Source organism: Triticum aestivum, chromosome 5D, assembly GCF_018294505.1.
Source record: "Triticum aestivum cultivar Chinese Spring chromosome 5D, IWGSC CS RefSeq v2.1, whole genome shotgun sequence".
NCBI lineage: Eukaryota > Viridiplantae > Streptophyta > Magnoliopsida > Poales > Poaceae > Triticum > Triticum aestivum.
The window spans coordinates 404,502,199-404,511,240 of NC_057808.1; positions in this window are offsets into that span (position 1 = coordinate 404,502,199).

Here is a 9,042-nt window from a genome sequence, read left to right on the forward strand (position 1 = left end):
TGCTTAGCTGCAGTCCAGTGCTCGCCTAAGTTTGAAAAATCCTACCGAGTGATGAGCAACCCTCCCACTCGGGGGCTTAGCTGCAGTCTAGCGCTCGCCTAAGTTTGAAAAATCCTACCGAGTGGTGAGCAACCCTCCCACTCGGGAGCTTAGCTGCAGTCCAGTACTCGCCTAAGTTTGAAAAATCCTACCGAGTGGTGAGCAACCCTCCCACTCGGGGGCTTAGCTGCAGTCTAGTACTCGCCTAAGTTCGAAGTCCTATCCCCATCCGCAAGGACAATGAGATGCAGGTCGACTGCAACCTTCTCCTTCGGAGCTGTGCCACAAGTACAACGTGCGCTCCACCCTTATCCGCAAGGACGATGAGGTGCGGGTCAACTGGAGCATCAACCTCAGAGCTGCATCTCAAGCACAAAGATTATTCCATGTGAAGAACAAATTCCACTCGAAGACAAATACAAGCATATTCAGAGATAAATCAAGTTCAGATAAATCCTAAAGTTCAAGACCACGGATCAAAGTACTCGGGCATTCAGCCCGAAGGAGTTTAATGGTTACAAAATCACTCGGCATTCCGAGGCAAATTTAATGCAGAGCATAAAAGTTTGTTCACTCCGCAGGAGGAGGGCTGGCAGGCTCGACGAATTCGTCCAGGTTGATCCCGTCAGGAATCCGAGTGGTGGCAGCAATGAAAGTCTCCATGAAGGACTGGAAGTCGTGCCTCTTGGTGTTAGCAACTTTAATCGCCGCCAGCTTCTCTTCCCGAACCAGAGATAGAGCCACATCAGCGCCGCATCGAGTAGAAGACTTCTTCCATGCTTGAATTCGATTGGGAGCTTCATTGAGCCGAGCCATCATAGACTCGAGGTCATTCTGAAGTGTTGCCATGGGCCAGAGAGCTGTGTCAATCCCCGACACCGCGACTTTCAGTCGGGCGAGATAATCGACAACACCAGTGTTGCGGGATTCCAGTCGGAGCACGTTCATGGTAGCTTCATCCTTCACTGGAGAGTTGATGGGGTCCAAGCTTGGTTCAATTCGCCCGGTCTCTTCCTCGAAGTCCCGGCAAAACTCTGCGTACACAATTCAAGGGTAAGCCAATGATCATATGTCGAGTCAACAAGAACAAACCAGTCGGATCAAAGGAAACACCTTCAAGCATGACGAACAACTTCTTAGCAAGGCTTCCCAGATAATTCTCCAGATCATTCCTCCTACGGGCAATACCATCCATCTTCTCGTTCAGATTTTCCTAGTCCTTCTTCAGGCGAGTCGCTTCCTTATTGGCTTGGTCAAGGGCAGTTTTCATCCTGGAGTTTTCTTCCTCCAATTTGCCGACTGAAGCCAACTTCTGTTTAGCGAGCGCGGTTTTCTCATCAGCTTTTTTCTGCGCGGCCGCCAGATCTTGATCCTTTTTGCCAGAGCTTGGTTCAGGTTCTCTGAAAGAAATAATGTTGGATTTAGAAAGAGCAGAATGAAATCCGGTTCAGGGAAAACGCAGTCGACAGGTCTTCCTTACCAGTGGCGTCATCCTTGGCTTTCTGCTGTTCTGTCTTGGCCAGCTCCAGATCAAGGTTGAGCTGAATCTGCTGCTTCTCCAGGTCAGCAAAACGAGCTCCAAGATCACAAGATTTCTGCAACCAAAGAACAGGTCAGTCGACGGGTGAAAAGATTGGTTATTTCGGAGAGGTAATAGGATAAAGCCAACAAATTCTAAGACTACTGCCGGATCAAACATCCAACAGTAGTCTCGGGGACTACACCCAGTGGGTGCTCTTAGCGTGCCCCCACTGGTTCAGTTTACACTCGACAAGGCCTGTCCAGCACGAGTGCAAAAAAACAGATTCTCGGCATGGTTCAAAGTTCCACTCGACATGGCCCGACCAGACCGAGTGAAGAAATTCAAATTCTGATGCTCAGACCATAGTCGACTGCCCGTAGTCAATTATGGTCTCGGGGACTACACTCAGTGGGTGCACTCAGCGTGCCCCCACCGGTCAAATGATTCAATCGACAACAACATTATCAGCTCAAAGTGCGAATCTGTTCAGTGACAAATCAAAACACCCAGTGGGTGTACAGATGCTAGGCGCAGACAGATGCAAAGATTCTCGGAAAGAAAGTTTTCAGGTACCATATCCTAACAGAACAAGCCAGAAGAGTCAGTCGACGATCTAATAACCTGGACGTTGCTCTGGAGAGCGGAGCTGGCATCATAAGCAGCTTGGCTGGCTTCCCGCCCCATCTTCATCATCTCCATCATAATGCCCGCCTGGCGTATAGCCTCTTTTGCAGCACCCACTTGGTCCTCTGGGACGTGATGTGTAGCAAAAAGTGAAGGTGGATCGGTGGGAGTCTGTGCAGCTGACGAGGAAGGCCAAGCACTCGACAGCGGTATGGCGAAGGAGACGGAAAACGGATGGATGGCTTATCATGACGGGAGGCTGGAGAGCCAGTAAGGTCAAGGCCAGGGGGTGAGGGCTGCAGAGCCACTAAGGTCAAGGCCAGGGGGTGAGGGCTGGAGAGCCAGTAAGAGCTCCTGAGATGCGATGCTCAGGAGCCCCCCTTTTAACGCGCAAGCGGATTACATGGAAGAAGTGGGGGCTCGCGGTGCCGTTTGCTGTAATCCTCATGAGATTCCTGCAAGCCAGCACAAGGAGGAACCTGGGTAAACATCATGTCCCCCGTCTCCTGTTACCATCGATCCTAGACTCACAGTTCGGGACCCCCTACCCGAGATCCATCGGTTTTGACACCAACACCGCCCACAGCACGAGCTCGCGCGAGGAGTCTGCCGCATGGACTCCAGGAGCGACGGCGCGTGTCGCCACGGCGCGTCGACCTTGGCCACGGCGCACGCGCTGACGCTCGTCGTTCCTTCCTCCTGAGCCCCCAACTTGGGCAAGGGCAGCGGATACCCTGGAGGAGGCCGCTCGCACCAAGGCCTCGTCACCACCTGCATCGCCGCTGCGTCGCGGCGGTGAACCAACCTCTTCTTCGGCGGAAGCGGCGCCGACACGTGGAGGGGAGTCTTTCCCTTCTCCACAGCAGAAAACCTACGGATGGGCACCATTTCTACTAGCAGAGGGTCAAGGAGGAAGAAGCAAGCGGAATGGGAAAGAATGGGCGACGGGGGCTCCTCCCCCTCCCTCATTTCTAGCAGGAGAAGGATGGAGTTGGGATGAAGATGCAACACCTGCAGCCCGAAGTGGTCGAGGACCTCATAGAAGAAGTCAGAGATGGGAGGAACCACCCCGGTGGCGATGCTGCTCGTGAAGAAGGGGAAGAACGTGCTCCCCTCAGGCTCCGGCTCGACGGAGGCAGCCCGAAGCTCCGTCTTCCCCCATTCGTTGCTCTCACCCGCCGTCAGCAAGCACGTGGCGGCGAGGCTCTTCTCCGAGACATTGGGCGCGTTGAGAGTAGGCTCGAACCAAGCCGGCGACGCGGAGGGCTTGACCTTGCGCGGCTCCATCGGTCTTTGATGCGGAGGAGGATGGAAGCAGATCTGAGGATTTTGGAAGTAGAGCGCAAGAAAGGGGATATGAGTAGCAATGAAGGCAAGCACTATCTGCGTCAACCTTTAGTCAAGTCGGGTAGTTGCCGAGGCAGCGTGGGGAAGAGGAGACGCCCAGGCCCAATCAACCGCCACGCATCGACCAAGGCCGCATGCTTTTGGGGCCCGCGGTGCTCCGTCCTTTTCCTTTGGCTTCGCCTCGAAGCCAAGCCCGAGCGTGCCTTGGGCCCGGGGGCTACTGTCGGCGTTCTAGGAACGGGTGTCCCCAGACTTGCCTACCTGCGGCCCACGGCGTGGCTGTGCTATAAGGCCTGTACGGGCCATCTTCATCAACAAGGAATTCAAGACCCTCGCGAGGGGCCAAGCCTCGCGAGGCGGACGACGCAAGACCTCCTCAGGAGCGGCCTCACCAGGTTGCCTCGTGAGGAGCGGAGAGATCAAGGCAAGGCAAACCTCGCAAGGTTCTCGTGACGTGAGCCATGACGATCAAGATCAGGCGGGCGCCAGCGCGCGCAGCATCCTTGTTTCCTCTTTAGTGCTAAGGGGGCAAGTGCAGGCGCAGAGTACCAAGGCGTCAAGCAAAGGTTTCCATACCGTTGCAACGAGACCAAGACCAGCAGGGCGGCAAGACGGAGGTCACCATGGAGCCCAAGACGGCGTCACCACCAGAGCCTTTTGCAGGTGAAGACCGCTTTTGTCAGGATAAGCTGTACTAGCTGTCCCCTTTCAAATTGGCCGTTGTTGGCTCCCTTCCCGCTCAATATTTGGGGAGAGGACCAGTGCCTATATAAGTAGAACTAGCCACCACCGTAGGGAAGAGAGATGGAGAGGCATCTCACCTAATCCTTAGCCACACACCGAGCACAAGAACACCTCAACCTCGGGAGGCTGTTCTTCCCCTTGTACTGTTCATCATCAGCCCAAGAGGCAATCCACCACCACCACACTAGAGTAGGGTATTACACCACAACGGTGGCCCGAACTAGTATAAATATTGTGTCCCTTGTGCTGTGAGTTCGTGGAGTTCGTTCTTGAGATCGTAGCACTACAAAAAATACACTTCCGTGATGATACGTGTTTGTCACAGTAGGTCACGTTTTTGTCATGCATGTACATCCATGAAAAATTTATGACAGAATCAAGATAGTCATACCTGTGCTGTCATAGAAGTGTTCCATCACATTACCAAAATTATCATCACGGGAGTGTCCACTTCCATAACGATAAATCGCGCGTCACAGAAGTGGTTTCGTCAAGGGTGACCGACACGTGGCATCCACCGTAACGGAACGCCGTTAAGCTATCGGGTCCAGTTTTGGATCCGATAACCCGTTAACAGCCCCGACCAATGGGGATTTTCCACGTGTAAAATCATCATTGGCTGGAGGTAACACGTGTCGGCTCACCGTTAGGACAGGTGTCATCCACTCATTGGACACAAAGCGCCTATGATACGTCACCACGTGGCACGGCCCAACAGAGGCCCATTCGTGTGAAAAGGCCGGCCCATTTGACTTGGTCAAAAGGTGCCGGGCCGGCCCACGGCAAGCCTGTTAACGGCCTGTTCGCATATAGCCCATTTACAGCCCGCTATCGCAGGGCCCGTTTACGGCCTATCCAAATTAGGCCCAGTAACGTCATCTGGGCCGTCCAATATAATTACAGCCCGTTTTAACTTCTGGCCCATGTATGGCCCATGACGTTTTTCGGCCCATATGAGGCCATTAGTAACCCTCGGCCCCTTAACGGCCCGTGGTAAAACTGGCCCGTAATGAACAGTGCATCACTTTATACCCATTAACGGCCCATTATTCCGTTGGGCCATTTCCAGCCCATGATATCTTTCGGCCTTCTCAGGGCCCATTTAATCTTGGGCTCATTTCCAGCATTCGGTTACTTATGGCCCATTACTGTCATTTTCTGCTTGTGGGCCAAATTCAGCCCGTGGTTACAGTCGGCCCGTTTGTGGCCCGTTAATACGTTGGGCCGTTTTCATGTCGAAAAAACCCGTTGGGCTGTTTTCATAGAGTTATCAAATACGGCCAATAAACGTCTCCTTATTGTCCACGAATAGTACGGCCCATGATTGGCAAAATGATGATACGCCCCGTAGAAGGCCCATGGATCCTACGGACCGTAAAAGGCCCATGGATCGTACGGCCCATAGAAGGCCCATGGATCGTACGGCCCGTATAGAAGGCCAATGAATCCTACGGCCCGTAGAAGGCCCATAGATCATACGGCCTGCAGGAGGCCCATGGTTACAATAGTCCGTGTGTTGCCATGATTATTAGAAAAACACAAAAAAAGAACTGCAGTGACTACAAGCAAACAACTAAACAAGACAATAAGGAAATAAATAAGCAAGCAATTAACGCTAGCCTATTACCGCCATTACACATATTACATCCACTGGGCATCAAAGTTCGCCACCAGTGCAAATATAGGGAACAAAGCAGCATATTACATACACTGGCCGTCAAAATTGGCCACCAGTGCAAATAAACGCGACAGCAAAACAAGAGCATAACTGAAACAACTTCATAAGAGCTCAAGAAACGTGGTATCCACCATGCTGGCAATAAGCTTAGCAAGCTTATTAGCTTTGTCCTATTTGGTGCTAAAATCCTCCAACGCTTGTTGTTGCACCAGAAAGTATGCATCTGAATGCTCCAGGGACTTCCGCAGTCTTTCCGCTTCTTGTTGCAGTCACTAGTAGAAAAACGACTTTTAGTACCGGTTCGTAAGGAGCTTTAGTACCGGTTCTGGAACCGGTACTAAAGAGTGGGGACTAAAGGTCCCCCCCCCTTTAGTCCTGGTTTAACACGAACCGGGACCAAAGGCCCACCGCATGGCACGAGGCGTGCCGTGGTCTGGGGGACCTTTAGTCCCGGTTGGTAAGGATTTTTTACTTTTATTTTTGAAATAAAGCAAAAACAGCCAGCCTACTGGGCCGGCACGGCCTACATACGACTAGAAACCCAATCTCTAGTTGGGCCAGGATGCATGCACGTACGGCCCACACTAGTACAAAACAGGGCTTTCGTCACAGGGCAATATTCACATTAGTCCCGGTTCAGTCACGAACCGGGACTAATGTGAGCACTGGTCCCGGTTCGTGCGGCTAAGGCTTTAGTCCCGGTTCACCTGGGCCCTTTAGTCCCGGTTGGTGCCACGAACCGGGACTAAAGGGTGCGATGCCCATTAGTACCGGTTGGTGCCACCAACCGGTACTAATGGGCTTTGAGGCATTTGCAAAATCTCTCTGGAATTTCTTAAAATGGGCATAACTTTTGCATACGAACTCGGATGAAAAAGTTTTTTATATGAAAAATCATCTACTCGAAAAGTTACATCCGAATTTAACGGGGGGAACCTTGTTAAACATTTTCAAAATCCTCAAAAACCTAACAGAAAAAAAGATACGGGGCTTTTAAGATCAGGAGAGGCAAAAAAATTCAAAAAATTTCAAATTGTGGTCAAACAATGGTCAAACTAATTATTCTAGAATATTAGTGTTACTAAATAATTATTTCAGTTTTTTTGAATTTTGGTCAAATCTGGTCAAACTGTGGTCAAACAATGGTCAAACTTATTATTCCAGAAATATTAATGTTACTAAATAATTATTGTTTTTTAGAACAATAGTTTCAAACTCAAACAGTGAAATGTGTCACTTCATGCTCAAGCTAAATTCCTGAGGGTTAATAGAATTGACATCTTACTATTGTCAGGAAAACAACAAGTGCAGACTTGGAAACGAGGGAGAATAGAACCCGGAAGTTAAGCGTGCTCAGGCTGGAGTAGTGAGAGGATGGGTGACCGTCCGGGAAGTTAGATTATTTGGAATGATGAGGGGTGATTAGAGATTAGAGGATAAATTGAGCAGTGATGAGGGGTGCTGATTAGAGATTAGAGGTTAAAATTATTCAAAAATTTGAAAGTAAAAAAAAAATTCGCAAAAAAAATTTTCAAAAAAAATCATAAATTTTCCTTTAGTCCCGGTTGGTAACACCAACCGGGACTAAAGGTGGAGCTCCAGGCTCCGTCCACGTGGACGGCCTTTAGTCCCGGTTCGTGTAAGAACCGGGACTAAAGGGGGGAGGCATTAGTAACGACCCTTTAGTCCCGGTTCAAAAACCGGGACTAAAGGCCCTTACAAACCAGAACAAAAGCCGCCTTTTCTACTAGTGCCAGTAGGCCCCACAGGACAGAAGACTTGAAATAGGCCCACAAAGGCCTGCTTAGAGAGGAGCTCGACACGGTAGCCGCGGCGGGGCTTATAAACCGGTGCGAGCTCCTCTCAACTAGCGAGGTGGGACTAAACATTGTGCACTGCGGGTGGCAGTGCACCACCTTTAGTACCGGTTGGTGGCTCCAACCGGTAGTAAAGACCTCCCCCTTTAGTACCGGTTGGAGCCACCAACCCGTACTAAAGGCCAGCACCTCTTTAGTACCGGTTCGTGACACGAACCGGTACTAAAGGTTCGCCATGAACCGGTACTAATGAGCGCCGCCTGCCTGGCCGTTGGAACCGGCATTAATGGTCACATTAGTGCCGGTTCAATACCAAACCGGGACTAATGAGTTTCACATTAGACCATTTTTCTACTAGTGAGTACAGCTGATCGATGTCTTTCAGCTTGTAGTTGAGACTCAAGAAACCGAACTGATTCGGACAATGAGTTTGAATAGCTTGTGCATGCGGTAGTGGCCAGTAACTCCAACACTAAACCAAGACAGGACTTTCGGGTTGTCTCACTGTCTTCGAGATAGTCTTCCTTAGCTGTTTTATCAGCTTTGTTGGAGACCAACAAGGATGTAGTGTCACTATCCTGAACCTTATCTGCATTACTTCCTTTACCATTGCTTAATAAGGCACTCCTCCCCAATATTCTGTCAGCATTTTAAAAGAAGAAACAAGCAGACACATAACAGTTTAGCATGTACTAGCATATGAAACTCATTTCGGAGAACCAGTTCATTAGTAAAGTGGATAGGATTAAACTACCAAGTCTTCTATTGCCAAGTACTAGCACATAATAAAAGCATCAAACAAACATATATCTATGTCCTATGGTCACTGCATTGTCTTGCCAAATCAAAATAGAGACACAGTTCAAATCATATCAGTTCAAGAGAAAGCAGCAGTGAAAGAATACAAAGCGTGGCAAACTACACGGCACAACAAGATTTTAGATGGGTACCACGGGTCTACATGTACAACAACACTATTGGCTCTGTTGTGATGCTAGTAATGTGCATGATATGAGAAGTCAACTGTATACACAATTGAAATTGAAAACAACAGAGCTATTGATAAGAGCAAGCCTGTTAAAGAAACATGTGTGAACATACCTGTTGTGCCATTGCAGATTCGATTGGATCCTTCAGTTTAAAAATAAGTTTGTATGAGTAAATACAGCGATACAAGAGCAATGCAGTATGCACAATAGCAATCATAGTTAAAAAAGGCGTGCCTAAGCGAGCGCGTAAGCGCTCCTAGGCTCTAGGCGTTGGCGAAACGC